This window comes from Sitophilus oryzae, unplaced genomic scaffold (genome assembly GCF_002938485.1).
Source record: "Sitophilus oryzae breed Bouriz unplaced genomic scaffold, Soryzae_2.0 scaffold_1903_pilon_pilon, whole genome shotgun sequence".
In the NCBI taxonomy this organism is placed as follows: domain Eukaryota; kingdom Metazoa; phylum Arthropoda; class Insecta; order Coleoptera; family Curculionidae; genus Sitophilus; species Sitophilus oryzae.
Window position 1 is genome coordinate 167,884 of NW_022146617.1, and position 8,624 is coordinate 176,507.

The window sequence follows — 8,624 nt, forward strand, 5'->3', positions numbered from 1 at the left end:
GCAGTAAATTCCTGCTCCAGATCCTTTTTCTTTTTTGGATCCGTCCGTGTACCAACACATTTCCGCATGTAGTAAACCGTTTCCCGGCTTATCCCACTCGTCCCTATTCGGAAACAGGACGTTGTAGGTGCGCGTCAAGAGTTGGACTGGTGGTATAAGATCCGAGATCATTCCCAGAATCTCATCTGACTGTAGTTCTTCTACTAGCCGGTTTTGTATGAACATAATTGTTCCTTGGCTTCCTCGTGCTATATTTAGAAACCTATATGTAGCCCATCTCGCCTCTCTTTCCAAAAGAATTTGAAGAGGAGGTAGGTCGAGTAGGGTTTCCATAGCTTTTGACGGCGTGGAATGGAAGGCACCAGTCACCGCTAAGCATGCTTGTCGTTGTAGTTTCGACAATTTATTCTTTGCCGTTGTTTGGTTGGCTTTCTGCCACCAGGCAACTGCACCATACGTGATAATAGGTCTGATGGCCGTCACGTATAGCCATTACATATTTTTGGGGTTTAATCCCCAGTTTCTACCACAAATTTGGCGGCATGACCATAGACCATAGCAACGTATAGATATGGTTGATTAAATAGCCGAGGCGCGCATTAAAATGCATAGCAAACAAACTGGGAAATAAGAGATAATACACTTCCACTTGACTGATTAGTTGGTTAAATTAAAATGGTTGATTTAGCGACCATCAATATATAAAGGGTTAAAATCAAATGACTTAAGTCATTAAAGTTTCAGTCAAAAAAAATCAAAAAAAGACTGAAGAATTTTGCGAGCTTGCAGCTCTGATTAATATAAAATAGCAGTTTGATTTTGCCTTTGTTGGAATTTACCATGACGGGCAAAGTTATATACGAGAAATTATATGAAATTAATTAAACATTTTATGTGTTACTGTTACGGCTGTACTTATCACTTGGCAGAAAAGGCGCAAACATTGTCTGAAGCGTGCAAAATACATTGAAAAAACCGCTCGTCTCTCTCGGCCCGTTCTATTTTCGTTAGCGGTAACTACCTTAATGGAGGACCTATAATAAATATTTACGAAATCATATAGAGTGTTCGAGTCAAGTGTTGAGCACATGGGCCACTCGTACAACGCCAGAATAAACAATGCATGGCGTTAGCGTATAGAGGGAGCAGAGAAGGGTGTAGGGTTACGGACGGTGGCCTTTACCCCGAAATGTCATTGTGTTGTCTGCGCGTAAAAAAGCAGACATATATTTAGCTCTATATTTAAGTTCGGGTCTGGAATGGGAATATTATCTAAAATGTGTTAAGACTATTAAAACTTAACTTCTAGCACTTGTTACTTGTGCCTTATAACTACAAACAGCGTTTTTTTATTTTTCGTATTTCAAAAGTATATCTTAAATAAATATTAATAAAAATAATTATCTTAAAATAAAATAAGTTAGTTTTATTATTTAGTATGTATTATTTAAAATTATTATTACTTTGCAGATTAAAAAATGAAAAAATCTTTACATAAATATACATACATTACATACTGCCATTACTCGCTGACCAGTACTTGACACGCATCAGAAGATGGTCACGTAAATATACATACATTACATACTGCCATTACTCGCTGATGAGTACTTGACACGCATCAGAAGATGGTCACGTAAAAGCGTTTTCTTTCATGAGCTTTTTTTGTGCTTTTTGTGACTGAAAAGCCCGGTACGTGATGTTATCTGTCTACCGCACTCCGGACATTCAAAAATCTTATTGCTTTGTTGCCTCTTTACTTTTTGGTTTTCACTGTTAACTGACTTTACTATTCTTCCCCATTGAGTTCTTATATCGCATATTAAGTTTTGCCCCTTTAAGTTTTCGTAGAAAATGTCCTTGTACCTTTTGAGTTGTCCACCCGGCCTCCTCTTACCGTCTACAATCTCACCGTAAAGCAAATATTTTGGTATGCGGTTTTCTTGCATTCTGCATAAGTGACCAGCCCATCTTAAGCGGGATTTTGTTACCATGACTTCTCTCGATGATGTTCTCACAGTTAGCTTTGTCAAGGACCGATGCGTGTGAGACATGATTGAACCATTTGATTCTTGTGTCGACTGTACGGCACCCAGGTTTCGCTCCCATATAACACATAACATGGTGGGGATTATTAATGCACCGTACCATAGACTTAAAATAAAATATAGACTACACTATTTACATCTCAACGCGGTCAAACAATCTTTTTTGTACACATGTTTACTTCTGGGTACAGTTGACCGAGCCTTCCTCATCCAGTCTATGTTGTCATGTCTTTAATATTATCAATATTTTTTTTCTTGTTATATGCATATATTGAGATATTAATACTACAGTTTAATAAAGTAGGTTTTAATATTCCATAGATGTATTAAATTGTCTTTATACTACTAAATTATAAGTCGGATACTGTTTAAAAAGGATAAGTTCTTTACAATATGACAACACCGATTAGAGGCTAGGGAGCCTATTCATTCATTTATTACCTTGTAGTACGCGTCGCACGTGTGCGGTAAAGCTTTGTTGCCGCTATGTCCCCGGCTGTATTAAGGCATTTTCTTAGCTTGTAGTCCTTAAGTGTTTATTTTATTGACTTTTTCTGTTCAAGAACTATAAAATAAGGTTTGCCATTGCCAAATTTGCAAGAAATTTGACTTAAATAATCCATTTAAGTCTTGAAACCACTTTTGACCGGTAGGCAACTCTCAATTTACCCATTAGGAGTCAGTGGCGTTGTTGTAGAAAGGCGCTTATTTAGATAATATTTTAGTAAAATGTAAAATCTGAATTTTTTCTCTTACATTACATTATTTACTTACTTACATTGTAACAAAATCATAATTATAACCCTGTTAATAATTAATAATGTTTTTATTAAAAATATATTCCGGTTTATTCTAAAATTATCTTCAGAATATAAAATAACATACAAAAATTTTAAAATGATATTACATTATGAAACAATATTTTTTAATATAGCGGGTCGTCTCAAAAGTGGCTCACCCCTATAACTTTTTTATTTTTTCAAATAAAAAAAAACAGATTTGTATGTTAGTAGGTATATGACCTAAATTAGGATTGATTGACGTATTCAATTGTTTTTGGTCTCTTCCTGTTTCACCGAAATGATTACATCTTTTGATTTTTAAAGGCACCCTCGGTATATTGCTACTTTATTCGATAAAAAATGACACTCTGAATAGAATGACATATCATATGTCAACTTTCGACATTTTCGCTTAAAAACAAATCGTATTTTAAATTTCAATCCAGGGTGTCATGGTGTTGTTAAAAACACTAAGTTTTAATCAAGGAGCCTTGGAAAAGATGTACAAATCGTATTTTTAATCATACATATGTCAATTTTTTCAAATGGGACAAGGGTGACTCATTAGCATATTTGGAAAAAGCATTATTTTATGAATATATTGATACCACACACTTGGTATTTCGAGTCAAATTGTCGTTATGAACCGCGTGTTACAATTACAATTAAACCATATGCGAAAATGTCAAAAGTTGACATATGATATGTCATTCTATTGAGAGTGTCATTTTCTATCGAACAAAGTAGAAATATACCGAAGGTGCCGTTTAAAAATTAAAAGTTATCGTCATTTCCGGTGAAACAGGAAGTGACCAAAACAATTGAATGCGTCAATCAATCCTAATTTATGTCATATACTAACATACTAAATCTTGTTTTTTTTATTTGAAAATATAAAAAAATTATGGGGATGAGCCACTTTTGGGACGCACCCGGTATAATAAAGATAGTACCGAGTTAAATAAATGTAGTTTTCATTTTATCCACTTCCTATCGCCTTCCTTGCTTTAATGGAACAGATTTATGTTTTCTCTAATCTACATAATAAGACATGACTTAACCAGAAAAAAAATTACAACAATCATATTTTTTTTTCTCCTGTTTATATTCCTGATCCTGTTTTGATTAATATTAGGGGTTGTAAATGTTTGACTAAAATTAATAATTTATTATCAATTTCAAAAATTATGTAATTTCAATTATAAAATTTCTTCTATAACGTGTATTTTATTATTTTTATCCTTTTGGACTCTAAGACGTTTTTTCTAAACTTTTATTTAAAAAACCTGTCCTAAATCTAATAAAACATAAAAAAGTTTAAATATGATATATTTTTAATTTAATTATAGCTTCATTAAAATAAAAAAAATACCGGGCTATGATACGGAGAGTTCAGGTGTACTTGAGAAACGAAAGACAGTGTTGTGTTTCTCGGCAGAGTCGTCAGGGAACGACCGTTACGACAGAGACAACCTATCTATCGCTCGTGTCGCACTCGTTATAACCTAAAATATTAACACAACAATAACAAGAGATTGTCTGACCGCATGTTCCAGCTATTTATGAATGAGATGCTCAGTCTATATTTTATTTTAAGTCTATGCACCGTACACTGCAAGTTTCGTTTTTGTGCTCAAGTCATGATTGTAGAAAACCTTGTCTTTTAATTTCCAGAATACTCTTGAGGCGCTGCTATTCCTGTGCTAAATTTCAGGGTCGATATTGGCCTTTTCCGAAATCAAAAACTACCGAGGTAAATGAATTCCGCTACATATTCCAATAGTTCTTCTCCGATTTTTATAGCATTGTTGTGAACTTCCGGGGGAGTACACATGATTTTAGTTTTGTCGATGTTTAGCTTAGGGCTCAAAGCCTCGTATGCCCAGGTATACATAATATGTGTTCAACATTTCATGTAATTGCTGTAACGTTTTTGCAACTAGAGCGCAGTCATCAGCGTATTGAAATTCTGTGATGAATTTTGTACTTGTGTTTGCCCTCAGTCTTTTTATGTTGAACAGATAAATATGACATATATTTGTTATTCTTAGGGGTGTCACAGTAGAGCCATCTGGGATATTTACTTAATTTTTTATTAACTATGCTAATTCTTCTATATTAAATCACTTTGATAAACAAATTTGAATGAGTCTGCAAGAAATTCTTCAAGGTCTAAGTTGGAAGGATGATGTACATTTGTCTCTTTTGTAATATTGTACCTTAATATCTACAGGGTTGTTCACCACATACGACACGGAGTATTGTAGCTAAACGATGAGATTTTTACAAATTGTAAGTTTTGGGTTCGATGAAGGACTATTAGAGGTACAATTTAAAAATAATTTTACAATATACAGAGTGTCCCAAATAAGTAAAAAATATCAAAGTTGTATATTTTTAAATGGAACACCCTGTAAATTATTACATTTTTAGTTTCTACGATTAAAATAAAGGTAAATTTGATTAAGATTTATTATACTTAAACCTTACCGTTTTTGAAATATTTTCAATTTTGTGAAATTGCAGTAAAACTTTTAGGCTTCATTTCTCCAAGGGTATCAGTGTTTTTAAAACTAAATATTTACTGAAGTTTATTTTTAGTTTCTACGATTAAAATAAAGGTAAATTTGATTAAGATTTATTATACTTAAACCTTACCGTTTTTGAAATATTTTCAATTTTGTGAAATTGCAGTAAAATTTTTAGGCTTCATTTCTCCAAGGGTATCAGTGTTTTTAATACTAAATATTTACTGAAGTTTATTTACTGATCAGTTATTGTGTTACAATAATAAAAATAATACTACCTTATACAGAGTGTCTAAAAATTTATTTTAAATAATTATTAGCTTCAAACGGCAATAACTTGTTTAATTTAAATGGAACACCCTGTATATTTTACGAGAATCAGATGCACAATTTAATTGTCTATCAAATTATATTATATCATTTTTTACCTATCTATTTAAGTTTCCGTAGAAAATGCATTTTCTTGTAATTTAGAACTTATTTATCAATATACCCATGGACTATTGACATTTTAGATTATTTTTAAAGATGTACCAAATTTTTAAAGAGTACAGATACTAATATTGTCGATATAATTCGTTTATTTCATTAAAAAATAAAAAAAAACTGTTTAAATATTTGTTAAAGAGGATCAATTAATATGATTCCAGTATTCAAATTTCATTAACTGACTGTTTGCGTTGATGAATAATAATTGCTCCAAATACTAAAAAACTGAATTTTGTATGGGCATTAGACAGTGTGATAAAAAGTAACACCTTAAAAATGATATTTCATTTTTTAATAAAAGCTTATTTATAACAACAGAGACTAATTTGATAACTTATTATTATATTGATTTCTGACTCAAAAATCCACATTTATTTATAATAATTTATTAACGAACACAATTAAGTATGCCATTAATTAGAATATGGGCGGAAATAATGGTGTTATATTTAATTAATGGTATACTCTTTTATAAAGATTTAAATAGTTTTCTTTTTGCATACAAATGGGCTAGTAATATTATCGTTTTGCTAAAAACGATAATATTACTAGTCTGTACATTTTGTACATTTGTTGCTTTAAAAACAATCTAAAATACAATTTTGATATTTTTTATTTATTTGGGACACTCTGTATCTTGTAAAAATATTTTTAAATCGTAGCTCTAATAGTCCTTCAACGAACCCCAAACTTACAATTTGTAAAAATCTCATCGTTTAGCTACAATACTCCGTGTCCGTATGTGGTGAACAACCCTGTATATTGGTATTTATAAAAAAAACTTAAAAAAAGGAATTTTAACTTTATTTTTCTAGCAGCTCAAAAGTTTGTGCTTTTTTAATTAATGAAGTATTGCAATTGTTATAAATCAATTATATACCTACACAAGTAAAAAGTTAGACCTAGTGAGTTTTTCCAAAAAAAAAGCAACAGTTTAGAATGTTCTTGATATACTTCATATATACCTCTTAAAACGTTAAGTGCAACCTTGTACTCAAGAGCTGCTGAAAGGCTCGTGTTCCTGTAGATTCTCAACTCAAATGCTTTTTGCATAAAAAAATATTTTATTTATATTTTCTTAAAGCGGTGATATGTCCAGAATAAGAGTATTAATGTGTATAGATCTTGTAAAACAATTAGGTATATAAAAAATATCTATACCTATGTGGCGGATTCATCTCCCCAAAAAAAAACCTTTATGGGTATTTCGCCACTGCACTGCAAGAAAATCTACAAAATAAAATAGTTATTGTAAAATAAAAATAACTATTTTATTTTGCTGATTTTCTTACAGTGCAGTGGCGAAATACCCATAAGGGATTTTTTTTGGTTTTTACTGTTTTTGTACCGTTTGATGATAAAATAAAACAACATAAATTTCTAAACGACTTGTGTTATTCATTGCACAAAAAATAGTAAAACAAACATGATATATACAATATGTTACAAAACCTAAATATAAAAATTTGCGAGATCTAGTTATTAGTAAATAAGTATACAGGCCAAGATGCTAATAAAAATGATTTTTATATTATATATATCTAGAAGGTATTAAATATTAAAATTAAGAACTATAATAAACAAAAGAAATATGAGAGTTTCAGTTGAGAAATAATAAGTATTATATAGTAAAATATCATTTACGTCTGATAATAAAATTTTGAGATTTGATGAACTTAAAATAATTTTTTTAATATTCTTTATATATAAGTACTAAATTATAAATACTGACTTGTTCATTATAAAATATATAGTAATCAACTTATTCAAGGTTATTGTAAATTTATATCAACCACAAAAATATATTAAAAGTAGTTTTTCAATGAGGATGGCGAGAATCTGTAAAAATTGTATTATATAGATACTAGTACATGCGGGGTGTCTCATTTGGGTAAAAAAATGTACATGTACTGCCAAACAGCATTTTACTGCCAAGCGACTGCCAATGACTGCAAAGAAGATTGCCAATGACCAATGACTCCCCTATAATTATAGTCGACTGCCTTAAGGCTGATGCCAAAGACTACCAGCGACGGCCAAGACAATGTACATGTAATTATTCCAACAGTGAGACACTCCTTTCGAGTACCTACACTAAAATAATCACATACATCATAATTTCATTCAGCGTAAATGGAATCCAAAAGGAATATACGGGGTGCGTCTCAAAAGTAGCTCATCCCTATAACTTTTATTTTTTTAGATAAAAACGAGATTTGGTATGTACATAAATTAGGATTGATTGGCGTATTCAAGTGTTTTTGGTCACTTCCCATTTTACCAGAAATTACTACAACTTTTGATTTTTAAATGGCACCTTCGGTATATTTTTAATCTATTTGATAGAAAATGATATTCTGAATAGAATGACATAATATCATATCACTTTTAACATTTTCGGTCGCTTAAAAAAATCGTATTTTAAATTTCAATCTAGAGTGCCATGGATGTGTTAAAAACGCTAATTTTTAATCAAGGAGCATTGGAAAAATAGATTTGATCGTCTAATGATTTTCGTGTCTTGTTCTGGCCGGTTAAAAGATGCCCAAATCATATTTATAATCATATCTCAATTTTTTTCAAATGGAACAAGGGTGGCTCATTAGCATATTTGGAAAAAGTATTTTTTATGAATAATTTGGTACCACACACATGGTATTTCGAGTCAAATTGTCGTTATGAGTCGCATGTTACAATTTCAATTAAACCATATGCGGAAATGTCAAAAATTGACATATAATATGTCATTCTATTCAGAGTGTCATTTTCCATCGAAT